This window comes from Idiotropiscis lumnitzeri, chromosome 4, assembly GCF_059441095.1.
Source record: "Idiotropiscis lumnitzeri isolate Australia: NSW breed Sydney's pygmy pipehorse chromosome 4, RoL_Ilum_1.0, whole genome shotgun sequence".
Classification (NCBI taxonomy): domain Eukaryota; kingdom Metazoa; phylum Chordata; class Actinopteri; order Syngnathiformes; family Syngnathidae; genus Idiotropiscis; species Idiotropiscis lumnitzeri.
The window spans coordinates 27,032,939-27,059,238 of NC_142394.1; the positions used below are offsets into that span (position 1 = coordinate 27,032,939).

At 44.6% G+C, this 26,300-nt stretch overlaps 1 protein-coding gene across 1 annotated transcript in view; it reads left to right on the forward strand.

Annotated features, from left to right (window-relative positions):
* The window catches only part of ppargc1a (peroxisome proliferator-activated receptor gamma, coactivator 1 alpha), a 185,623-nt gene that overhangs the window by 123,366 nt on the left and 35,957 nt on the right, over positions 1–26,300 (forward strand). The gene's annotated exons all lie outside the window — the stretch shown is intronic.

Genomic DNA, 26,300 nt, shown 5'->3' on the forward strand with positions numbered 1-26,300 from the left:
ATGACACCGTTTGGCGCTAGCGCGGGATACCGGCGGCTGCGTAGAGAGCAGTCGGGCACGGTCGAGCGGGCAAAAGGAAGGTAAAAGTTCAGAGGGTCTTCGTGGACGCCCGCGGCGAGACATTTTGAACGATTGCATCAGCAAGTCTCGTTCTTTGCGGGCTGCCTCGAGTCCAAACCGAAACGATGGAGGCTCTCAGGAGAAGTAAAAAAAAAGGATTCACAAGCTCCATCATTTGTTATTTTTGGGTTCACAGGCTAATTCCTGCTTCTAGCTATTGATCTATCCATCCATCGATTTGTTGATCTATCGATCTATCAACCTATCGAATGAAAATATTTTTAGATTCTTAAAAAAAAAAAAACATAAATATTCATTATGTTTTCAAACGGGCAGAAAAATACACCGTAAAATACTCAAAAAATATATAAAAAAATAATAATAATCTGTGACTTAATATGCAGAGGTGGATTGTAGTTAAAAGTTGTAATTTCACCATTCATCACTAGTGGCAGACATGGCTAGTTTGCACTCACTGGGTCTTAAACTACATCATAAATTAGGCTCATAATATTTAGCAAATTTGGGATGGTATGCTTCACAAACATAATATCTCAATGACGTTAACATTTCAAGTGAGTTGATTTTTGTGGGAAAGAAAAACTTGAAATTGTCGTTCCGCAGTTTTGTGCCATCCTTTATTGGTTAGTTTAAAGCAGGGGTGGGCAAACGTTTTGATTAGCGGGCCACAATGGGTTGTAAAATTTGACAGATGGGGGCCGCACCAGGAGCAGATGGATGGCGCGTTTTGGTCATCTGGCCTCATCGGAGAAAAAAAAATTACATTTCATTTGAAATGAAAGTGGACAAAAGCATTACAACAATTTAAATGTCTTTGAAAAACCACAGTATTTAGAAATAAAAAGGTTTATTCATTTAATATTTTCTTCAAGTTCGGCGGGCCGGATTAAAAACGTTTAACGGGCCGCATGTGGCCCCCGGGCCGTAGTTTGACCACGCCTGGTTTAAAGGAAGGAAAACCTTTGCAATGGGGATTTTTTTTTAATCCAGCATTCAAATTCAATCCCTAATTTGGACAACTCCATAAAAAAAAAAAACGGAAACCATTTCTCTTCTATTTAATGTCATCCGATTGGCTGTGAGCCCCAAAGTCCGTGTTGTCAGTGAGAACCCGACTTCAACTCCATTTCCAGCACTACAGTCTAATTGTGTGCCTTTTCGCATTGCTCTCACGCAGCCCAGTGATTTGCCGTCACTAATCTGGCATCACAAGTCGGCGGTCCTGCGATGCGGCTTATGTTCTCGTCGCTGGCGTCACGGGATGCGCGCTTTTTCCTCTCCCTTTTGCGCCTCGCCAAAATAAACCGAGGCCATAAACGCTCGCATTGTTCCTCCGACTAATTACAAGGCAGTCGGCGCTCAACCTTCATTTAATAGCGACAGGAATAACAGCGAGATAGAGAATCACAGCGCTCATTTGGAAAACACGGTGATACAAAAGGGAGTTAATTAGGACATAAGAGTGAGGAATTGGGTGGGGGGGGGATTAAAACAAAAGGCACACATCAAATCCGCCCGCCCGCTTGACTGTGCGCCTGGGAAAGGTCAACCAATGAAGGCTTGGGAGGCCATTTTGACAATTCTGACACATTGGTAATTCTTTTTTGGATTCCAAAGTGTCATTCCCTGACAAGAATATCATTTTGGGGTATACAATAAAAACCATTATCGATTGCCGCTTACTTAACCCGGCATTCTCTGCAAAGGAGCGACTTGAAATTGCTTTGCTTGAGAGAGAGAGAGAGAGAGAGAGAGAGAGAGAGAGAGAGAGAGAGACCCCCCCCCCCCCCCCCCCCATTTTGAGCAAGAGGAAGACAGTATAAACAAAAGAACGCACCTAAACCTAGAGCGAGTTGATCCATTTTCCGGCTCTTTCAGAGACAAACGTGCCCTCAGGCTGTTGTTGCTACCAAATTTTCGAGTGACCAAAACGATCCTGCAAAAGATTTGAGTTGTTGTCATTGCATGTGGGCGGAGCCCACCAGCGAAATTTGATGATTCGCCAGAAAACTCTCGAAACGGATATTTTGCCGATAATCTTTGCGTCTCCTCATAGATCCATTTCCGATGAATGACGTGCAAAAAAGAGCGAGAAGCCAAGCCAAAGCGCTGCGTTTGCCATGTTGGCGGGATCAATTATTCAAGCTGACAAATAGCTACAGGCCGCCTGGTGTTTTGGCCAATTACAAACGGGCACACTGCGGGGCTAAACACCGAGCCTTTTGCTTTTTCGGCCCGGGGCGGTCCAGCCAGACGAAGCGCACCTCCGAAATGGGGAGAAACGCTTGCTTGTGTTGTCAGCTCGTGCCGTTCCTGCCTCCCTTCCGTCCGTTTCTTTCATACGTGATATTTTGGCCGTGTCATGACATTTTCCGGCGCCTCCCTCCCAGGCCTGTATTTACAGCAGCTGCATCGCCGTGCGGGCAGCGAGGCTGCAGGCGTGTCTGACATTCTCATGCACAACGACGACAAAGTAGGCGGCTCGGATTTCACCCCCCCCCCGGAGAACAGAACATGCATGTTGGTTTTAATGCCGCTGGTCGGTCACGTTTGACGCTGTTGTAAAACAATCCCATAAAACCTTTGACCACATAATAGCTCATGTAAATATTCATGTATCGCTGCGCTACACTGATTAATACAAATGTTCATTCTCATAATTTTTTTTTTTTAATTAGGGCACATCTTTTGTTTTCACGAGACTATGCGTCGCATTATTTTTTTACATTAAATGATCTTCAAATGCAAACTCAACAAGAAGAACAAAGACAAATTTGCTTTTTCAAATAATATCAATTTGACAGTTTTTTTTGTTTTTGCCAGGCAAAAGTATGAAATCGTCATGAGCATACAACAAAAGCTTTGTGTTCAACTAAACCAGTCAAGGCGGCACATTTGTCAGTATTTATTTAATTGTGCTTTGTGGTGTGCTATAGGATTTTTCAAATGTAAAATCAGTCAATCTCCCGATTGATCCAGCTAGCTAGTTAGCTAGCTAGCTACCACGTTACAGCAAGCAGTTTGGTCTATACAGCATTGGTTCCTCTGAGAGATACCGTGTGAAATCCTTGATTAAATCAAAAATCGATCAAAATGAATCGTAAATCAAAAATCGAATCGAATCGGGCCCTTGTCTTTCGAATCAAAACGATTTGGGAAATTTGAATCTATGTATCCATCTGTCTGTCTGTCTGTCTTGTACCTGGTTCCAGGTACCTGCTTCCAGGTACCTGCTTCCAGGTCCCTGGTACCTGATACCTGCTTCCAGGTACCTGGTACCCGATACCTGCTTCCAGGTACCTGGTACCCGCTTCCAGATACCAGGTACCTGCTTCCAGGTACCCGGTACCCGATACCTGCTTCCAGGTACCCGGTACCCGATACCTGCTTCCAGGTACCAGGTACCTGCTTCCAGGTACCAGGTACCTGGTACCCGGTACCTGCTTCCAGGTACCTGGTACCCGATACCTGCTTCCAGGTACCTGGTACCCGATACCTGCTTCCAGGTACCCGGTACCTGCTTCCAGGTACCCGGTACCTGCTTCCAGGTACCCGGTACCTGGTACCTTCCTTCCATTTCTAACACAAGACGTCATAATCATCATATCGGCCCCTCCTCGTGCGTAGGGAGGGCCGTCGGTAGTTCCGTGAGACGTGCGGAGTGCGAACGCCTTCTCGCGCAGAACGCCGCATCCCAACGGAGCCACGGCTCCTAAACGGCAGGGCCTGTGATCACTATCGATTTGGCCCGTCCTCCTCTTGCACGCCAATGCGTTGGGGGTTTGCACGGGATGAAATTTCTGATGTGACGAGCGAGCGACAGGCGAGGCGGAGGTAGAATGCTTGCCTTCCCCCTCACGTCCAGTACGGTGTCCTCGTGTAATTGGCTGTTGTTCCTCCAGCCCCACGTGTGTGCGTGTGAGCGCTCATCACTTCACTACAGTGTTTGCATGGGCCCGCTTCCAGTGACGTCCGGGGATGCCAAACAGCCCGTTAGCCAATAACTCAGCAAGACGGCCACTGTGGACTCCGGACCCCCCACGAGCACATCCTGACTCTGCATAAATGAGCATCTACTGTCCTACATACGAGTTTTTGATTTGACAAAAAAAAAAAAAAAAATGTCTTATTATTGGGAATGAACTGTGACAATTACGGTGCTTTCATTAGCATTCGAGCGCTACGTCCTGCGGTGCCCCAAATTGCTACAAAGTCCTCCACAGGAGACTTAATTACATGCATGCATTCTCCCTTTTTTTCTTTTGCATTATTTTTATTTTTTTCAATTTTTGTTGAAGCTAATTACAGACGCATGTTAGCCTACTGCGGGTGAATGCGCTGTAAATGATGAATGACTAATTGCTAATCCCCCCCCCCCCCTCACCCTCTCAGGCCACTCAATGTCTTTCAATGGACCCTTATTGACTGAGCTCGTCGCAGTCGACTGGTCGGATAGACAATCCTTCCTGTCGCGTGGTAATGAGTAACCTTTGCTGGTCAAGGGGTCAAGAACTTGTTGTTTGTGTTGGATAAACTCAACACAAAGGTTAATGACTGATAAGGCCAATGCGGCGCTTGCAGTCCTGTTGGAAGGATCAGACGTCTGTCTCTTTCTCCGTGCTCCAAAAGCACACCCGCAGCATTTGTCCTGACTGCCAAATGAAGCGCGACGTGGAATTCTGCCGTTATAGCAACAATATGCAACAACTGTACCTGAGAAGGCCGGCTTGACTTTTATTCAGATGCCACGGTGGATTAGGAGAATCCCTGCGTGTCTTTAATATTGCACGGCAAAAACGGCTCTCGGGCAGGGCAGACATTGACGAACAAGCATACGTGCTCACACTCGTACCTTGGGACAATTCAGAGCGAGGGTGGGCAAACTACGGCCCGGGGGCCGCGTGCGGCCCGGGAAATGTGTTAATCCGGCCCGCCGAACTTAAAATTAAATGAATAAACATTGGTAATGTTTTATTTTCTAAATACTGTAATGCTTTTGTTCATTTTCATCGAAAAAAAATATTTTTTTCCTCCAATGAGGTGAGCTTACCAAAACACTCCATCCATCTCCCCTCTGTCAAAATTTAGAACCCATTGTGGCCCGCCAATCAAAAAGTTTGCCCACCCCTGATTAAGAGTGTCCAATCAACCTGCCATGCATGTTTTTGGAATGTGGGAGGAAACCGGAGTACCCGGAGAAAACCCACGCAGGCACAGGGGAGAACATGCCAACTCCACACAGGAAGGACGGAGCCAGAATCGAACCCACGACCTCTGCACTGTGAGGCCACCGTGCTAACCTATCAGCCAATCAAAGGCAAGATAAACATCCGGTTAATTCTGTCTCGATGCATTTTCAATGTGATCTTGTACCCGCGTGCATGTGGACGATGGGATTCAATTGTTTCGATTCTTCATACCCGAGTGGGAGGGTGCAACGTGCGTTCCCTTAATGCGTCAAAGAGTTGAATATGCATTCGTTGGGACTACAAAGAGAACAATTCTATCGCTGTCATGTCTAATAATAGCTCAATTAGCATAGCCTTCAGGGCTATATCTATGGGGAGATGCGTGTTGGCATGTGCGGCGCGATACAGACTCATTGAAATAACACCGGTGCAAACAGGACGCGGGCACATCCACATGCTCACGTGTGACAAATTCCCTTCCCAGCATCCTCGCGTGTGCAGTTTTTCTGGACAATGTCGTCGCTGTTAACTCATTCACGACCAGCCGAGTAAAAAAATTAAAAAAATTTTAAAAAAATTGACGTGTTTTGCCGTCAATGGTAGTCAAAAGGGGCGCCTGAACGGAAGTCAAACGAAGACGCAAAGTTGGGAAGCGGCGTTTGTGCGTCATTCGCTTTTGTTTCGCTCACTCGCGGCAAACTCCGCCACAATGATTTGCTGAAATGATCTCAACCTGAAGCTTATCTGCCCGGACCACCGAAACGGCATTGTCACATTTGGAGATGCCCCGTCCTGATGGAGTACTTTTCTCCGCCGCCGCCTTTTTCAAACAAATCAATACGCCCGGCGTTTAGCCGTTCATAGGAAAGATTACAGAGAAATGGCTATTAAGGGCTTAGCCTCTATCACTTCTCCCATCTCAAAGCCACTTATAGACTGGCGGCGGCATTGGGTTGGGATCGGAGACCCGGTGCGCTGTGTCACACTGCAGAGGTTGTCGGACCCCAACTTTGATGGGACAGATTCTGAGGGCGGGCCAAAAATGGACAAGGGCAAGAAAAGAAAAGAAAAAAAAAAAAGAGACATTGGACAAATTGTCTTGTGACTCTTATTGGACTTTTGGACTGAGTCACCGGACGCTTAAGTGACCGCGCACTCCTTTAAAAATTGTGAGCGTGTTCTGGGAATGCCAAGCGGCTTCTCCGGCTATCGGAAAAACAGAGCGGATATTATCGAAGATGTCGCCGTTGGGTCCGAGTTCTCTCTCCTGCTCAATTGCAACAAATCCAACAAGCTCTTGGAAACTTTTATGAATGAACGGGACAATTTTGAGTAGGGGTGGGCAAACTGCGGCCCGGGGGCCACATGCGGACCGTTCGACGTTTTAATCCGGCCCGCCGAACTGGGAAAAAAAAAAAAGAATAAACTTTGTAAAGTTTAGAAAACATTTTTTTTTTTTCAAAGATATATATTGTTGTAATGCTTTTGTTCACTTTCATTTTAAATTAAATGGTTTGTTTTTTTCTCCAATGAGGTGAAAAATCTTCTCCTGGTCCGGCCCCTTTGTCAAATTTTAGAACCCAATCAAAAAGTTTGCCCACCCCTGATTTAGAGTGCGCAATTAACCTACCATGCATATTTTTGGAATGTGGGCGGAAACCGGAGTACCCGGAGAAAATCCACACAGGCACGTGGGAGAACATGCAAACTCCACACAGGAAGGCCCGAGCCGGAATCGAACCCTGAACCTCTGCGACGGACTGTGCCGCAGAAAAAAAATAAATAAATAATTAAAGTTGGGAAAAAAAGCTTTCATGAAAGTAGATATGTGCCATTTTTGTGATTGTTTGAAATATTTGAAGAAATCCAAATCCAACTCTTGGGTTATCATCACCCTTTTGAATTTCATTGTCGGAAACTAGAGATGGGAAAACGAAGCTTCATTTTGCCATCACCATCGAACACAAACTCGAAGGTATCGTTTGTCTCTTCCCATAAGGAATCGGGCGCCCCGATAAAAGCAAATGCTCCATTTCTTTGGAACGAGACGGAACGCAATCCACTTGAAATTGTTTTGTTCAACCGGAATTGGCTTGTGCCAATTACAATTTCCAAATGGTCCTCCTCACCATCAATCAGCGGCGGCTCCGTCGTTCGTAGAACGTATTCTGCTGCACGCCGTTGTCAATTTCAAGTTAAATAACTTTTTCCGAGCGGCGGGAATCACATGCTAATCGGCTCATTGTCTTTCCGATCTCGTCACCGGCATTTTGGGAAGTAAAAGTATACACACGGCGGCTTTCTGCAGATGTGTGAGACGTAAAGGCAAGCGGAGAGTGTGACACGAATGCAAGAGTAGCAGCCACCCTCCGTCCGCCTGCCTGCCGTGATTATTTCTCCAATAACATTCCATAGCATTTTCATCCAGCAATATAGCGCAAGACTATGGAAAATTGTGCCCTGGAGCCGTACACCTCGCGAGTGTTACGGCACCGCCGTTTAAGGCTTGGTGTGCCACACTTTTATTGGCAGTTTCACAGGGAAAGTGAAAGGATATCGGCTTTTTTTTATTTTTTTTTTTGAAGAGTGGAGACAGTGGGGGGGGGCCTGAGTGCCTCTGATATTGCCGGATTTAATGCTCCAGCCCGGATTCGGAGCTTTTCCAGCAGGCCTGACAAGCTGATCGGGGTTATTATAGTTTGGGAATTTTAATTACAGTTTGGTTTCATTTCATTTTGTGTTTTGTTTTTTTTTAAGTTTAGTTCGTTTTAAGTCGTTTTCAGGACGGCTTTGTTGGTTTTTATTAGTTTTTTTTTTGTTTTTTTTCAAAAACATGTTTTAGTTTAGTTTTATTAGTTTTAGCATTAGATTTCATTTTGAAAGAAACTGGTGTTTTACTTGTGTGCTCGATTATCAAAACACATTGGTAAGTTTTTGATCGGTGGGCCACAATGGGTTCTAAAATTTGACGGAGCAGATGGATGGAGTGTTTTGGTCACCTCACCTCATCGGAGAAAAAAAAAATACATTGAATTTGAAATGAAAGTGAACAAAAGCAGTCCAACAATATTATATATCTCTTTGAAAATAAAACATGAACAAGGTTTATTCATGAAATTTTTTTCAAGTTTGGCGGACCGGATTACAACATTTAACGGACCGCATGTGGCCCCCGTGCCGTAGTTTGCCCACACCTGCTATAAAGGGCTGAATCTTGTTTTTCTTCTGTGATCACAACCTTGCCCAGAACGTTTTGTCTACCTTTTGATTTGATTTCTATTTCGTGTCTTTGAGTCCGTCGTCAAAGCGATTTGAAGCTCAGCGTTCGTTCAAATCTCACTCCCACCCCCCTCCTTCCTCCGCGAGCCTCATTGTTTAGCCGATAACACGTTTGCTCTCATAAGGACAGCTGCTTGGCCCAGAAGGTGTGAAATATGGGATACCTTTTATAGCACATTAGCCTCCTTTCCTGGGAGACGAAAAAAAAAAAAAGAAGCTCCCAAAACAGAAAGCAGACAGGCTATTTAAAAGGCTTCTTGGAATCTTCTCATCGATAGCCTCTCATTGACCAGTTTTCTTAATTGATTGAGGGCGAGGAGAGCTCATATTTGTCATTTTGACACATCCATTATGGCAACGAAGCGCTGTCCAGCGGAGCTTCAGGGGTGTCAATAAATGAGAATGGATTTCAGGTGACGCTGACAAGCATCTGAGGACCTCTCGTCTAGTAATAGGATCATTTCGAAATAGGAAAAATCCACTCGCCGTGCGACCCCCCCCCCCCCCAAGCCCCCCTCCCTTTCAGATAAAAGCACGGGCCAGCCATTTGGACCGTTGGAGCGATTCCAAATGCCAGACACATTCCGCTACGGCAAAGATGACATTCAGGTATTTATTGGTTGACTAACTTGCGAGGGGGGGTCATGTTCTATTTTAGATACGGGGGGGGGGCTTTTATAATGGACTCAACACAATGACGATGCAGACTTGTTGATTTTTATATTGCGATTTCAATCCAAGTTAAGTTCAAGATGATTTTTTTTTTCCCTCGCCGCCAAATTGGGACGCGTCAATCAGGCGATGCAAAAAGTGGCCCAAAAAGTTTTGCAGACTTTCCCAAATCTGACAGCGACCCTTTTGGAAACGCACCCCCCCTCGGTGGACTCGGCCGTCGATACGGTCAGTTGTCATTCGATTAGCGCACGCCTCATCCTCGGCCGGTACTTGGATTAGGCGGACGACGTACACGCACCCGGACTTTCGCCGTTTTCCACCCGCCGCTTGTCAGTATGCGGCGGGCGCCGCCGATCGGTGTTTATTGAATCATTTCCCGAATAGGGGAAACGATAATTACAAGAAGTGGCGGCTCGGCACATTATGCAAGTGCTGCGCCATGACTTTGCAGCCAAACGGGCCTCCTTATTAAAGACAAACTGGCCCAGAGAAGCGCCTAATCTATTTCTAGGATTTCCGAAGATTCAGCAAGGCAGGGATTAGGCTTTTTCTCACAGATTTGGACTGCTTCAACCCCCCCCCCCCCTCCTCCGCCCTTTTCCACTCAGCCCCCCCCCCATCCCCCCCCGGCTCACTTACTCAAGCTCCTCGTGTTGGTGTCTGCAGTTTGTCAACTTGGACCTTTTTCTGTCACGTTTCCCTGTGGAGTCTCGCAACCTGATGCTAATTTGGTGTGCAAGGGGGCATTTACGCAACACATACAGAAGAAGGTTTACCATATTCTTCCCACAAATGGGTTATCTTTCCAAGGGCTCCGACACGCCAGACGGTAAAAATTGTAAAGGCGCGTGAAAAGCTGCATTTGTTGATCATTTTGATTAAAAAATAAATAAATAAATAAATAAAATCTTTTTTTGGCAGGTGATCCACCAAATTTCCTCATCCGGTTTTTTCGTTCAACTTTGTTTCTTTGCATCTAGAGGCATTGCCACCAGGGGAACGTTTCCCCAGAGGATAAATATGGTTTTCAGATCCTTAGTGCTGCAGGCGGGAAGGTCATCGCAAAGAGGTGGTTCAAACCTGAAACCTACGATTGATGAATGGGTTGACGGCATTTATGACGTTTTTAAAATGGAAAGGATTACTTTTGCAATAGGATTGCAACAATCTGTTTTCTGGAGAAAAAGGGAAAAATGGACCAAATATGTTTCACAAGTAAGACCATTTGTTTTATGCTAACTTGAGGCTCTTTTTTTAATTTCTTGTCATAATTTGAGAGTTTTCCCCGTTATTCATGTATTTATTCATTTATCCAGATTATTTTATTATTATTATAATTATTATTGTTGTTTTATTATTATTGTTATTATTATTATTATTATTATATGACTTAATTTTTTTTTCGTTGTTATTATTGATGCTTTACGAAACAAAGTTGCTCCCCGGGGTTTTTGTTCCAGTGAGTTTTGAATTACTTTAAAATGCTTTCGTAAGATGATGGAAGAACAAAATATTCATCGCTGTTAAATCAAGTTTGTGAGTCACGACTGACTGGACATGATTAGAATAAACGGTGCTATGAATGATTTTTGTGAAACACAAAATGTTGCACATGTGAACCGTGAAAATGTTTAATAAAAAGAAAAAAGAAAAACGAGAGTGAGAGGAGCGACATCCATGTCACGACAACTCCTGCCGACGTGAAAACTGAAGTTTCTAACATTTTTAAAATAATACTTCTTATAAAAGGAACACTGCTGGTGTACACCAATACTTTTCAATGATTTTCTGTTACACCCCCCCAGCAAGAAGAAAACAATTCCCGCCCCCCCCAACCACTCACCCTCCACTGCAACTATGAATAATAGCGTTTTCGTTGCAAAAAAAAAAAAAAAAACTACACCGTAGAATTAATACTCGCTGCGTAAAATTCGCAATGAGAGCGCCACTGCCAACTAGTGGAGTGGAGGTGCGATTACACTTGATTGTAGTGTGGCGGAAAAGCATGTTACCCAGGTTCACCCCCCCCCTCTTAGCATTGCACTCCGCCCCCCCACACACTATTTGAGAAGCACTGGTGTACACGATACGACAGTTATCGACCTGTAAACTTTTGAAAAAAAAAAAAAAAAAGATCATAACGTAATTTCTGTTTGACGATAACAGCAACCTCCCTAAAAAAAATTGTCTGGGAAAATATCATGTATACTTCACCAACTAATGGCCTGGCATGCTTATTAGTGTTATTTTTTTTATTAAATTTTTTTTTTTTATGGGGTTGCAAAAAAAAAAGTCTAGAAATTGACAATTGTCAATTAAATAGCCATTTGTGCTCTGAAGCAGTTGAAGGAGCGTCTCGCCGCAAATTGGCGCACGTAAATGCTAGCTGTGAAGCAGCAATATAATTTGACGGAGAAAAAAAAAGAATACATCAACACATGTAAACATCTCCTGTCGCATTTGAAGCGTTAGCCGGGATATGGATGCGGCATTTATTTCCATTTTATGGCAGCGTATGAATCTCCAATTTGCAAGGATCGCACAACAAGAGTGCGACGTGTCTGTTAAAAGCATTTAAGACAATGAAAGACAAGCATTGTTTGTAACTGAAATATCGTTTAAGAGGCAGACAGCTGTATGCGAAGTGGAAAGGTCAAACTGGAAGGCGGGGGGCGCGTTGGGGGGGTTCTGAGAATGCCAAACACGGTGGCCGGGTGGTGTGAGCAGCCACGAAGGCTGCGGGACCAATTTACAGTGGCGCTTGTAATCAGCTGTGCTCACGTTTTGGTCCGGATGTCGCGGCCAGAATATAAATACGAACAAAGACGTAAGTATGACTGACACGCTAACGGTCGCGCACATGCTAACCTCTGACCAAGCTAGCTGGGAAAGCACCTTGGGGTCGGCAGTCATTGGTTGTCCGTACCTTTTTCAAGTTGATTCCAGTCCAACTTGTCAAACCTTTGAAGACATGTTTAATTTTAAGAATTCTCAACAAGTATTTATCACGTATTTCTTTGATGCTAGGGCGGGGTTTAAAAAATCCATATAGTCGATTTGAATCGATTTTCCTTTTCATAGCCCGATATTAATTCATAAAACCATATATTAATACTTTTAATAATGTCTTTTTCCCCATAAATTTACATGACGCCAGATCTTGTCACGACGTGAAAGTCGTGTATCAAAACAAAATGGCGGACGCAGTGAAGTCAGCGCCAACACGCATAATGGCAGATGTATTTGTAGTTTTGATCAGATTTAATAAATGATACGCACATGATAAATATACCGTATTATCTGGACTAGAAGCCGCCATTTTTTTCCTAGATTTTGAACCATGCGGCTAATACAACGGTGCGGCTTTTCTGTGGATTTTTCTTTCACCTGTTAGGAAAATACGCAAAATAAATCTCGATTTTTTTTTTTTTTTTTTTTGTTCTTCTCTTGGGTCTGTTCTGTTTTAATGACCAAGGCACAGTTTTAAGAATCTGTTTATTTACCTTTATGTGCATTCAAAGTACAAAATCGTTCTGTACATACAGTAAACAACACATTTTTTTCAACTAAGAAAACTGCGGCCTATAGTCTGGTGCGGTATGTATATCTTTATTTATTTTATTTAATTTTAAAATTTCTTTAATTTTTTTTTTTTTTTTTTTTTTTATTATTTTTTTTTTTTTTTTTTTTTTAAATAGCTACTGCGGCTTATATAAAGGTGTCCAGAAATTACTGTGTCTCTATTGGCTTAAATTCTTAACTACTCATGCGCCTAGTTGCAGCAACAAGTTTGTCGTCATTTCAGCATTGGTTCTTCTGAGAATGCCTTTGCCTATGAAAGTAAAATTGGTACTGCGCCGAATCCTTGATTGAATCGAGAGTCAATCGGAGTGAATCGAAAATTGAATCGGGCGCTTGAAATTTGAATCGATACCTGGCCTTACTTGATCCCGGAGGCTTCTGCTTAAGATTGTAATAAGAATTTCCCAAAAAGCTACAAAAAAACCCAAAGATGGAGCCTGTTGAAGTCCGCTCAAGTTCTCAAGCGAGTACGGTGTGGTCTCCAGCCTTGTTTGTTCATGCAGTCGTGTGAATCAGTTGCGCTTCCCGTCCCTTTCGCAATATGCTTTCTGTACCAGAGTTAATGTTTCTTTCCAGAAAAATGAAATGCGTGTACCGTTGCACCCCCAGTTAAGAAAACACAAAAGATGTACACTTTATGAGAAAATATGGAAATGGGAGCAAAAGGGGAAATTGAGTTGCAGCGGTAAGCCTTTGGGGTGACGACCTTATCTCACTTGAAACCATTTTAATTTAACCGTCAAAGCAAACAAAAAGACCATTTGATAAAAAAGACAGCGAGCGCCGTGTGGTTGGACTTTCTCTCGGGATGCAAACTCATTGTGACCAGATGAGACGGCTCCATCGCTTCTTCCGATGGGAAGCGTTCTCAGACGCCACGACGAGATCCGGAATAACCGCTCGCGAGCCGGACGTGGGCCGGCTGCAAGAAGAAGTTTGGCTTCCACTTGATCCCTGTCAGCTGCAAAATAGGCATCCTATCAGCGACTTAAACGAAGATTCACGCGGAGGATTATCTGATTAAAAGGCGACGAGGACGGCATCAATTAACAAAATGCAACCCCCAACAAAACATTTTTCGCCAATACTTTTCCGTAGAACTTAAGCTGCTTTTCCCCGTAGGAATCAACAAAACAATGTGTCAGCCGGCGTGACAAAGCTATTATCCTATCGGCTCCCAAAAAAAAATCCGCCTGATGGGAAAGGACGTCCAACTCAAGATGACCCCTCGTAGGCAAAGTGTCCGAGGCACCTTTTTGTGCTTTGTGCGCTGTCATCTTGTTAGAGAGACTCGACCCCCCCCCCCCGACTCATTGTATCCAGCGCCATTGTGCATCTGCCACATCAATGCCCAGATAACCCCGCAACTTGTCACTTCCAGTGAGCGCCCCCCCGCCCCCCCCGCTCCACAAATAACAGCCTTCCATAAAACGCTGCATGCAAACAAGTGGCTGCCCATAAACACAGGTGGAGCGTCCTTATTTCTTTGACGATTAAGCCTAATTAATGAGCCGGGGTATGGAGTGGCGAGAACTGCTCGACAGCTATTATCGGGCCGGCGTGACGCTCGCGACACACAAAGCCTCGGCTGTCGTCAATGGCCGGTGGCGGAAAGGACGAAGGATCAATTGCAAGTCGAGGAGCAATAAAGGAGTTAAAAAGGGAATGGGTGAGAGAGAGCGAGAGGTGGGAGGACCGCAAAAATGGAGTTTCTCATATTCCGGAAGGTATGTGCATCTGCAATCAAATCCACACTTATTGTGGGTTAAAAAAGCAAGAATATATTTTCGATTTTCAAACGGTCGCCTGGTGAGACGGTCTGGTGTGGATTTGTTGATTCTGTCGCCAACTCGTGATCTGATTGGCTATCGCGACTGTCTATCAACTGTAAGCGCGTTCGCTCACACGGCGCAGACGCCCGCACTGTTCATTCTGAACCCCTCGGAGGAATAGTACGTGCCACCGGTACGATGAAATCTGCCTGGAAACGCAAGCTAGCTGAATTCTGATTGGATTACATTTTTCACTTAAAAAGAAAAATTACAATTAATTAGGATTTCCTCATTTTTGCTTATGTTTGGTCAGCAGAGAAGTCCTTAAAGGCCTTGACTGCCCAACGCTGCCTTTTTCGTTTTCATTTGGTGGTGGTTTGGTGCGCCACACTGAAAACCGGATGAGATGTGGTTGCTACGGTTCGCCTTATCCAAAGATATCAAGATCAGCATCATAACTAATCCTCGCGCGGCTGCTTTTTTTTTTTTTTTCGCACCTCCATGTGACAATGGGAATGGATGACAGCGATTTCCCCTTCCTCCTCGTTACTGGCAGTTCATCGGGCCCACGTGGGAGAAAACACGAAACCAAATCATACCCCAACTGCACTTCCTGGACATGAGCGTTTGCGTTTACAAGCTCGCCCCAAACTGTCCCGGCGTGTGACGGCCGACTGCAGGCAAAGCCACTTTTCCCGGCGCTTCATATCTATTAGCCGTGATTCGTGTGAGATGGCGTGCCAGGAAGGCAGCGGAGCGAAAGCGCCGCTATCGAAATAAGATTCCATCCTCGCCAAGGCCTTTTCCGATGCGCCGTTTTGCTGACTCCATCCTGTCGCCCATCCCCCCCCCCCCAACCCCGCCGCCATTTGTAAATGTCAATCCCCGCACACCGTCCCGGCGCGACGGAGATGCTGCCCTTCAGCACGACAGAGTTCTCTCACGAAAAGCGAATCGGTCGCTCTGGATAGAAACGTGTCCACGTGACGACAATGGCGTTTCAGTCGAGAACTTGCTCCAACTTAATCTTCGCGGAAATGCTGCGTGGGAAAAGGTAATTTGCAAGCCCGAATGGCGGCTTTTGTGGCCGACTTGAAACGAGGCTACTTGATATGGATGGAACGCCACATCCGGTTTCCCGGCTATCTCAACTTCTCGGCGCAAAAGAGACGCCCGCTGTCGTAATACTTTATTTTGAGAATGTCATTTTCCCCGCCGGTGCCGGTAATTAACCCCTCTCACAATACGCTATTGGAAATGGCGCCGACACCATTCCGGCGCTGGCGTTTGTTTAAAAGACTTGATAGGATGTGTGTCGCGAGACGAAGGGAGAAGGGAAAACTTTATCTTCGCACGGAGCCTTTTCTTGTGCATTCTCCGCTGGGTTTTATTCAAAACTGCTGTTCCTTCACTTCTGCTGAATTGGGTTTTGTTCCCGGCTAATTCTAGCTCGTCTCAGTTGGCGGGCTCGTGGGAACCGCCGCGATCGCTTACAATCGCTTCAGTCAAACACCTGGGAGATAATTGACTGGGCTTCGGTCAAACTTGTTTTGTTTTTTTCTCTCTCTCTCTCTCTCTCTTCCTCGCTCGCCCTCAATCTCTCTCTCTCTCTCTCTCTCTCTCTCTCTCTCTCTCTCTCTCTCTCTCTCTCTCTCCCTCACTCGCCCTCGCTCTGTCCTTCCTCCCGCTCTGTCTTTCCCTTCGTCTTCACAATGCAGACAAAGACTGAAGGTACAAAAAAAAAAAAAAAGATCAAAATCGCCCAATCCATTTGGAGACAAGGCAGTGTATAGATGGGCCCCAGAGCCAAATTGCCTTGCCCGAGTCTGGGCCAACAACTCGGTGTGGAAAATGGCTGTGAAACGCTAGTTTGCGCTTGGCAGTCCCGAAAGAGATGTAGCCCATAACAGAGAAAAACAAGTGCTTGCTCCTTTTTTTTTTTTTTTTTGTCTTCATATACTGTATACCTCGACAAAATCCTCCCAGACCTCATTTTCAGGCAAAAGCCTGCAGTCTAATTGTCGCAAGAATTGTTTTTCTGCACCTGGCCAAGTTGGAGGAACACCAATACCAGAGCTGAAAATGAAACAAAAAAAAAAAACTTCCGGCATGCTAACAACGAACATCCTCGCCTAATCTATTGAAGTGATTTAAGAACGCTCGCGACATGCGAACGATAATTGTTTCGAGTTCCCTCACCGTGGCAACATGAGAGATGCTCTTCACCTCGTTCCCAAGCCGGTGTCTGCTTCACACAATGATTATTTTCAGCTCGGTTGCTACGGGACGGCGTCGACGCCGGCATCAAAGTCTGAAAAGGGGAGTCTCGGTGCGCCTGTGGTGTGGCCGCGTTGTAACCTACTCGGGTTGCAGTTGAAAGCACGTTTCTGTGGCTGTCGCTACTTCTCCTTGACCCCCGTCGCCTTCGCCAATATACCGTCTGGCCGCAGGACTGATGATGTCATGAGAGTTTGTCTTGTGCTTAAATAAGCGATGCAAAATTGTACAATTGTGGTGATTCCTTTCCCCGGCGATTGAAAGTCAAACTGTGGTCATCGCGGGCAAGGTTTTTGTATTTTAACATTTGAGTTGTCACGCAAAAGGTGGAAATAATTTAACTGGTAAAACAATCAAAGAAAGATGTTAAAAACGATTAAAAGCAAGTGACAGCAGATGGTTCGCTATCGAGCCGTAGTTGTGCGACCTGACGGCGTCTGTTCGGGGCGCGACGAGGTGTCAGAAAACTTCCAGGACTGATGTCACAAAAGTTGTTTTTGAAAATTAAACTTGAAAATCCAGGTTGTGATCTTCATTGTGGGCTAAACAATGAACCCAAAAATATCTCAGCATGAACACTTATGGCTGCTCACAATGGCAGAGCATCTGACAGTTCCTTGCCATGATAAGGCAAATTGGCGCAGTTTTTTTTTTATTTTTATATATTTTTTCCTCTTCTTTAAACTCAACTTGGCCATCAAGGACATCCAATTTAAAGATGTGGATGACATCAAGATGGGCGTGGCGGCAAAGCTGTCAACGAGACAGAGAAGGCTCCAGTTTGGATTTATGACCTCAGTCCTGGAAGTGCGTAAAAATAAGTGTGTCACCAATGCCACCTTTTCCCAAACGTTTGCATTTCGAGCCTATTGTTGTCGAGCATGACTTGGCGTAGCCTAGCGAGACGGGAATATTCCGCCTTATCTATCTGATCCGGTCCACTGATGGAAATCGAGCACATTCGCGGACATGCCCGGTGGCGTGAACACGGTACAGAAAATGCCGCTCGGGTAGTTTGGGTATTTTTCCACGCACAAGAGCGCGCTTGTTGTCACCCAAACACACACGCTCACACTCAGCACTTATCAAAGCAAAACAAGTTTTAGAGCGCGAACCGGATTTGCATTTGCATGTACGAGAACACACCAGATAACCCCCAAACAATCGTTCCAAATTTATGCCGGGATCCAATTCGCTTTAATCTTTCCTGCTTTTGTCGCGTACGCTCTGTTTGTGTGCGTCTGCGTTGCACGTGGAGATTATTTTCCCGACTGTTTTCATTGGAAATCGAAGTCCGAAGTCTGCACGAGAGGGGGGGGGGGGCCTTCCGCCCTTCTCCATCTCCATTGAAAGTCACGGCCAACAGTGCCCATCGGTTCTGCTGTCTTTGCGTTTCCGCTCCACAAAGCAATAGCGACTGTACTATTCTTTAACGGAAGATTAGCTTCAAATGCAAGCTTAAAAGATTATGCGCTTTCATATACGTCTTTGGCAGTCCAATTCTCTCCCTCATAACGGAATCTCGCCATTTCTTCTAAATGTGTGTGTGTGTGTGTGTGTGTGAGAGGTTGCAGGTATCAGGTTTACCTCCGTTGTAAACCCTTTGCGTTGGAAATGGAAATTCATTTCTTCATTTTGCAACTTCATTGACTAATGAAGCTGTTTGGACGGGAGAAGTTTTTATGACACGGCAAGAGAATATAATCAATCGAAATAAACGGGTGAGTTGAAAGTGTCCAAATAATTGAGAAGCACTGATTTAAACCAAAAACGTCCGACTACAAAATACAAATTCTCTCACCCTCCAGGGGGCGCTACTGCGCATGCTAAACTCAGTATCTTCTTCTGTTTTCTCAGTAAGTAGTCTTAAAAAAAAAAAAAATTGCTTTGGCAAGCAACAAGTCCAACATGTCCACCAACAGCCCGTATGCGTAATTTATTCCAGCTCAGTTGTCTGTCGGGAATATTAATTTCTCCTGCCGTCGCCGTCGCCGTCGTGCCGCCCGACTTGGCGGCATTATGAATTATTCCGACTATTTGTAATGATGTCCTGTGTAGGTATCGCCATTACAGGCGAGGAACTTAATTTGCTCATTGTTAATTAATTGCTGGCTTCTTGGCGGGAGTAATAAAAATGCTATTAGGTAAAATACCTCTATCATTAAGCTAACTTTGTTAATATGGCCATCAGTGGGGCTCCATAAACAAAAGCTTCACACGGGGGTAATTAAAAATGCACGTCATTAATTATGCAGGATAGAAGATTATTCAATGTATCGGACAAATCCCTGCCCAAAAGTTTCCACCCTGGGATTGTTTTTTTTTTCCAACTTCCTGCAGTTTATACATACAAAGTACAAATGTAAATCATCAGCGGATATTTGACGTTCCAGTAGTTCAATGACTGTTCCCTTTATGCTGCGCCAAATACATGAAAGGCGAGGGGTGACGCAAGGCTCAATAAAAAGTGTTTGTCCAGGACGCCATAAAGCAATTGTCAGGTTAAATATGTGTCACGTCAAGCAAAGATAAAACCGGGAACTGTGTTGGAATTCCAAGGAAGATTCCAGGTACTTTTCCGTGGCTGTGACGTGAATCCTAAACTTACAAAGATTGTCTCCCCAAATCAAAATTGGATCGGATTCCCAACCCAAAGCTTAGCTCGGCTTTTTCTTCTATTTTAACTTTCACCCTAAAATTGACTTGTAGAACACTTTTTTTTTCTGTCCTATAACCGAACCCTAAGCCTTGTACATGCTAAAAACGGCTTGCGTGGTTAAAAAAAACTAGTTGGTAAAGCTTCTATTGGTTACATTAACCAATAGAATTTGACCGATCGATTTGGCTGGATTTGCGGCTTCCAATGTAAAAAAAAAAAAAAAAAAAAAAAAAAAATGAATTATGATTAATTTAATAAATTTGACAAAAAGCATCTTAGATGGATTCATTTATTTTTGTAAATCGTACATTTCATTTAATTAAGTGATGAACCTTTGACCCCAAATGGTGAAGGCGAAACTTCATTGTACTTTGCAGTTTTATTGTCGTAAATATCCGATTGTATTGTTGGGTGAGATAAAGCGACACAGGGGACGTCTGGTTAGTTGGCAGAGGTTGTGGGTTCGAATCCAGGCTCGTATCTACTTGTGTGTCTTTTTTCTGCTGCTACTCTGGTTTAATCCCAAATTCCATAAACATTTTTTTTTTCTATGTGGACCCCGTGATTGTCTTTTTTTTTTTTTAAATAAATTAACCAGTAATTTGGTTAAAATGACGAATAATTCTTTTAGCCAAAGGATTGGTCGCTCTCATAACTACCAACTCGATTGGTTAAATTTAACCAATCCGTTTTCATGGTGTCCTCCCTCAAATTTCAACTCAGCGCACCTCTGTTTTTATCCCCTCTAGCTGTCTCAAAGCCACCCCTTTCCCATTTTTACTGAAAACTGCTCATGAAGGTGTGAAATTAATGTGATGTTTAAAAAAAAAAAAAAACAACAAGGCATCTCAACGAGATCCTAACTTTGTTTTCTTAGGAACTCAAAACGCCGCGGCGCACCTTTTTAATAATCTCGACAGTGTTCGGATTAATAGGACAGCGCGGGAATACAGAATGCGGCGGGGGCATTCTCGGAGGTAAACGTGAAATAATGAGGCGGAACATCATCGGGAAGCTTGCAACAACAACAACGAGGGTGAATCCTGTGCGAGGTGCAACGGCGCACCGACTCCCTTTGGTTAGATTCATTCCGACATCTCCCTCAAGAGCGGCAAAAAAAAACGAGTCTCGGACTTATCCCGACGCTTTACAAGGAGCGATAAGGCCCGTTCGGACCTTTTGTTGCGGCCGCGAATGACCCGCAACATGAAAGGGCATCTTGGCCATCTCACATTGTGTGCAGCCACACTGCAGACTGAGCGTGCGTGTGTGTGTGCGTGCGTGTGTGTGTTTGTGTGTGTGTGTGACGAGCGAGAAAAGCGTTGCCTCTCAATTAAGCGGCGACTTCTGCGTGTCGAAATGAAATCGGGAGTGAAGAAGTTGCTGAATGCAAGTAGCGCTAAATGCGTTAGCATGTAAATACGCAAACTAGTCGGTAAATGAGTGTTTAAGTGCGTTAGCATGTGAATAAACAATTGAAGCCGTTTGATTAGAGACGTTAAGGAAAGCCAGCGCGTCAGCGAAGGCGAGTTAATCTCCGAGGGACACGGCATTCCCGACTCTTGCGCGTCATATTTTTTTTTCATGTCTATTACATGCTAATTACGCCTTAATTACACGCGTCATCTGGACCAAAGTGTCCCAACGCCAGTGCGGCTAATCACTTTATGGTGGCGGTGACGGCATTCCCGGCGGACGTTGGATGCCGAAAAAGCTGCCGCTGGGAATTATTGCGCCACAAAGAGATTGCGGAAAGAATAGAAATCGCTTATTATTCTGATTTTTTTTTTTTTTCTCATATGACAGCTTTGAGACACGCAAGCTCGTATGGGAAAAGTGTGGTTTGTTTTCAGAAAAAACACGCCGTTTGCTCTTTCTCAGCACAATCTGCAATGTGCTTACACCAGCCCGCACATTTATGGAAAGTTGCCAAAATTTGGATTTTTACACACGTGTCCAAAGTAAGCGTGCCACAGCCGTGTCTGGTTACAAGTCACCGTTTATCGCTATGAGGAGGGGGGGGGGGGGGGCGGTCCGAATTTGGTTTCCCAAAGCGTCGTGTTCGCTAAGGGGGGCAGTGAGGTTAACGTCTTGAAATTGTGGCACCCTCCGATGGATTATTCTTGGACGACAATCGTTTGCCGTCTCCTCTGATGATGGCCGTCCAAATTTTTCTTTGATGGGCCATCGGTCGACATCAATTTAGAAGATTGAACTTATTCCGAACTCTCCCCTGAGAGCAACATCAATTCTACCTAAAAAAAATCTGTAAAAAATACAAACTGACCCAAAAGAAAAAATAAAATAAATTGCCGTTGAATATGTTAGTGAATGCTAGCGGAAATTTCCATCGTCTACGTTTTTTTTTTTTTGTGCTGGCAAAGTAAAAGCATCTGGGAGTCCTTGTCAGCAACATGTTCCATGCTTTCTCAAGCATTCGAAGATCTCGAAGCGTGATCATTACCCCCGAGATAGTGACCGCCGTGGTGGTTTATCTCCCGATATGACATCGGTTGCCACCTCGATCTTTTTTTTTTTTTTTTCCTTTCCCCCGTCGGTCCGTATCTGCCTCTAATTGAACCCTCCCGTCTTCGCGGCTCGCTCTCTCTTGCTTTTGTTCCCACCTGCCACATTCTTCCCTCTATCCATCCGCTCTCCTTTTGTCTCTTCACGTCTATTGACAGTCCCTGCTCCTTTTCTAAAGGTGTAAAAATGCGGCATCTGTGGGTGAAAAAAAAAAAAAAAAAAAGAGGTGTGGAAACAATCAGTTTTAGTGTGTCGTAAGGATTCTTTCAGTCTTGTGAATATACTGTACAGGATGCTCATAAAAAAAAAAAAAAAAAAAAGGCCAGACTTGTGGGAGTGACTTCTTTTTTTTTTTTGGGGGGGGGGGGGACATTTCTACCTGCCATTCCGATTTCCTCCCACCGATGTTTTTTGAACACGGCGTTCCACAGGGCGCAAGCTGCACTCCGGCTGACCTAATTCCTCCCTGGCGCTCTTTCAAAGTGCTGAGCATCGCGAGTGCCGCTCTGTCAAGGTATCCAGCCCCGCCTCTCGCCATTAATTCTGGAAATCAAGCAACATCTGTTGTGCTTTGGGGCTCCTTGTGATTCACAGGAGACCTTTTTTTTTTTTTTTTTAAGCAAAAAAAAAAAAAAAATGCATTTGCCTGAAGCCAGCCATGAGATCTCAATGAATTTTTCACATTCCGGAATACATTTTCTTGCAATCGTCATCGCTCGCTCAAGCTATAGCCGACTCAGTGTAAAAAATTGAGCTGACAGTTTTTTTTTTTCCAGCACCAGACATGTTGTGTCTCAGAATTTGTCTCGTTTTAAGCCCAAGTCTTGTTTATCTGCACAGCCACTCACTCCATAAATTTTAATATTCCTTCCGAGTGCTATATCCAAGCAAAGTGCCGCACAATTCCCAGCCCCGCAGCGCCAGTTTAGCGCAGTCTTCGCGCCACTCTCCGCATGCATTTTGCATGACTTGATGACTTCAAACAAGTTCAATAACATCACAACAACGTAGTCGTGGAGGCGGCGATGATATTATTATATTCGAGTGGCGCGTGGAGAGGAGGCTGGTCCTCGGTCGCCCCGTCTCCCTCCAGGGCTGCCTGTGTGGGGACAGATGCTATTTTCGGTGCCGCGGCTAACTGGCCCATTTGCCTCAATAATGTGGGCCGCGGTCTCGGCGGGGGAAAGTAGCCGCCACCGCTGCCGCCATCCTGAGAGGGGCTAAATGGCACCGCCGAGTTCATCGATTGAAAGGGAGTTGCACACTGGTATCAAAGTCTGCTTTTATTTAAATGCGCTGCGTAAAATGTGTCACTTCTAACCTTCGCTGTAAAAAAAAAAAAAACCTCACCTTTAGTGACTTTGGACGACTCAAGGCCAGGGGTGGGCAAACTTTTTGATTGGCGTTGTAAAATTTGACGGAGGGGCCGGACCAGGAGCAGATGGATGGAGAGTTTTGGTCACCTCGCCTCATCGGAGAAAAAAAAGTACGTTTAATTTGAAAAGCATTACAACAATATATATGTCAGTATTTAGAAAATAAAACATTCACCAAGTTTATTCATTTAATTTCTTTCAAATTCGGCGGGCCGGGTTAAAACATTTCACGGGCCGCGTGTGGCCCCCGGGCCCTAGTTTGCCCACACCTGCTCTAATCCATAGTATCCTGATTCGGCCGATGTCGGGACTCTCCTTTGATGGCTGGAGTTTTTATCGAGACCGTCTTAGTCAGCATTCGCCTTTGATTACGTAGTCCGAGAATCGACTGTGGCGTTCTTCGAGAGTGAGAAACGCCAAGAAGAATCTCTCGCGCTGCCAGTCAGACCACGTTGAATATTCAAACAAAGGTAATTATCTGTGGATTAGCCCCATTTTGGCGGGGGCCACTTCCACTTGTCAGTTGGACTCCTGGGAGAGATTGCTTAATCATTCAGACCTTTGGCTCTCTGCGAACTGCCAGCGGCGCAATTCGCGACAAGTTGGGTCGCCAAGATCTGTTCTCTCCTGACTTGGGAGCCATTTAAGCGACGATGCGTCCGCCAATGAAAATCGGCACTTTTTAACGGCTCCCTTTGAAGTGCATTTGTCAATGCGGGCCAGCGCCATGTGCGACATTTAACGCCTCGAGGGAGCGTCCGTCACATGCGCTCGCCTTCTGATGGGCGCGAACGACTTTTCACACTGCGGCCGTATGGACCCGGCTCCACGCCAGATATACATAGTGTCCAGAAGAGTGGCTAAATGCACGGGCGGTGTGAACGCGGGTGCCGCTGCCATTTTTGGAAGTCTGATTTGACAATGATGTCAATATGCACGGTCGGGACAAAAATATTTGGACAACTGGGAGTCACTAATCGGGCTTGGGCACACCTGTGTCGAAATATTGCACAAACATTCCGTGTGCTCACATGAAAGGGCCGCTCAAGAACGCCACATCGGAGCTGCATTTAGTTTCCCCTTAACGTGCATTCACAATCGGATCAGATGAGCATTTTGAGAGCGACTCCCAGAAAGAAAGAGGAGTTCCCTTTTAGGTGTACATATGGCGCCGTACCGGGGCCCAGGATGTTCTTTTCGACTGTTCATTTTCATTATCAAAGGAGGACAGTTGAGTCCCCGCTGCTCTCTCCCATGGCAGCCCGTGTGGTAGCGGTCCATCTGGGCTCGGTGAGGTCACTGCACACGCCACCTGCTCCGATCGGGCGGCGGCCGGGCTCTTAGGTGGCATCTCCGCCCGGTGTTCAACGGGGCAAGCAGATGTAGAGGTTTAGTGCGACACGTACACACGAACGTCATGGTTAATGTTGCAGGCTGACATGCATACGCGTGTTTTATTGCCGTCTTTTTTTTTGAAAGCTACAGACTGTTGCAGTAGTTTGTCATGTGCTTGCAACCCCCCCCCCCCCCCACAGGTCTGAAGTATTTAAGAACAATGCTGTACATTGCATGAAATCTTTATAAAGTGTTGTTGGGTTTTTTTTGTAACATTATGTGCACTTTGATTTTGCTTTATGTGCACTCTATTTGAAATCAATAATTTTGGTATATTTTATTTCATATATTTTTCTTGATGTATTTTTAATGTTCTAACAGTGAAAGTTACAATGTCTTAAACTAAAGTAGATTTTTTTTTAACATTTAGTGCACTTTTATTTAGCTTTATTTGCACTATTTTTAAAATCAATCATTTTGGTACATTTCTTTCCATATATTTTTTCTATATGTATGTGCATTTTTAATGTTCTAACAGTGAAAATTATGTCTTAAAATAAAGTCGATTTTTTTTTTTTTTTTTTTAAGGAATAAAACCTCAGCCTTACTTTTGACTAACGCTGTTCTAATTATTTTAATTTAGTCATAACGCTGGTACTTTAAAAGTAATTATTATTTTTTTTTTTTATCTTAAAGTTTGAAAAACCCACCTTCAAAACACACCCAAAAATGTCCATTATGGTCAACGACACGAGCAGCGATGCTAAAGCTAACACGAGAGGTGTCCTGGCCGCTCCACCGGCGCTTTAGCCCACTTAAGTAAGTAATCCTCGGTCACCATGGCAACAGCAGCAACACCACTCAAGTCAAGATCCAAATGCTGTTATTTGAAGATCAAATGACCACATAATGTTTCCTTAATAGGCTTATTAAAGAGGAAATAGGGGCGATCTTGACACTTAACTAACTGGTTGGATTAGAATAAAGAAAAGCATGTTTTTTTTTTTTGTCTAAAAAGCTTCTTTGTTGAACATATCCACAAAGCTCTTGTTTTGATTTAAGCTATCGTATGTTGTCTATACACGCTGTGTTGACACTGTATACACACTTGATACTGCCAGCTGTCCTTTTTGCTGCCTCCGAATGGCCGAAGAAACGCACAATTACAAAGCACGGCCGTTTCGGGTCAGTTTGGCAGCAACTCGATCCGTCAGGAAATCCAAAACTCGCCAATTCGCCAAGGAAGCTTCTGACAAATGTTTTATTCATTCAAATCGGTGTGACTGGGCCGGTTTTGTTTGCGAGCGGGAGGAAGATAAAAACGGCTTGTCTCCGTTTTTGCTTATTTTCTTTTCATTTGTTAGCTTGCGCAATCAGACTACTCAAAATTATCGAGCTATTCGTCAGCTATTTTTCATGAGCTTGTAGATCTATTGCGTTCATCATATCTTTTATGATAACATTTCAATTTCTTGTGTTCTGACCGATATTTTGGGGGTAAAGAGAACTTTTCAGACAGTTTGGTCTTGCTGATGGGTTTGAGCGAAAA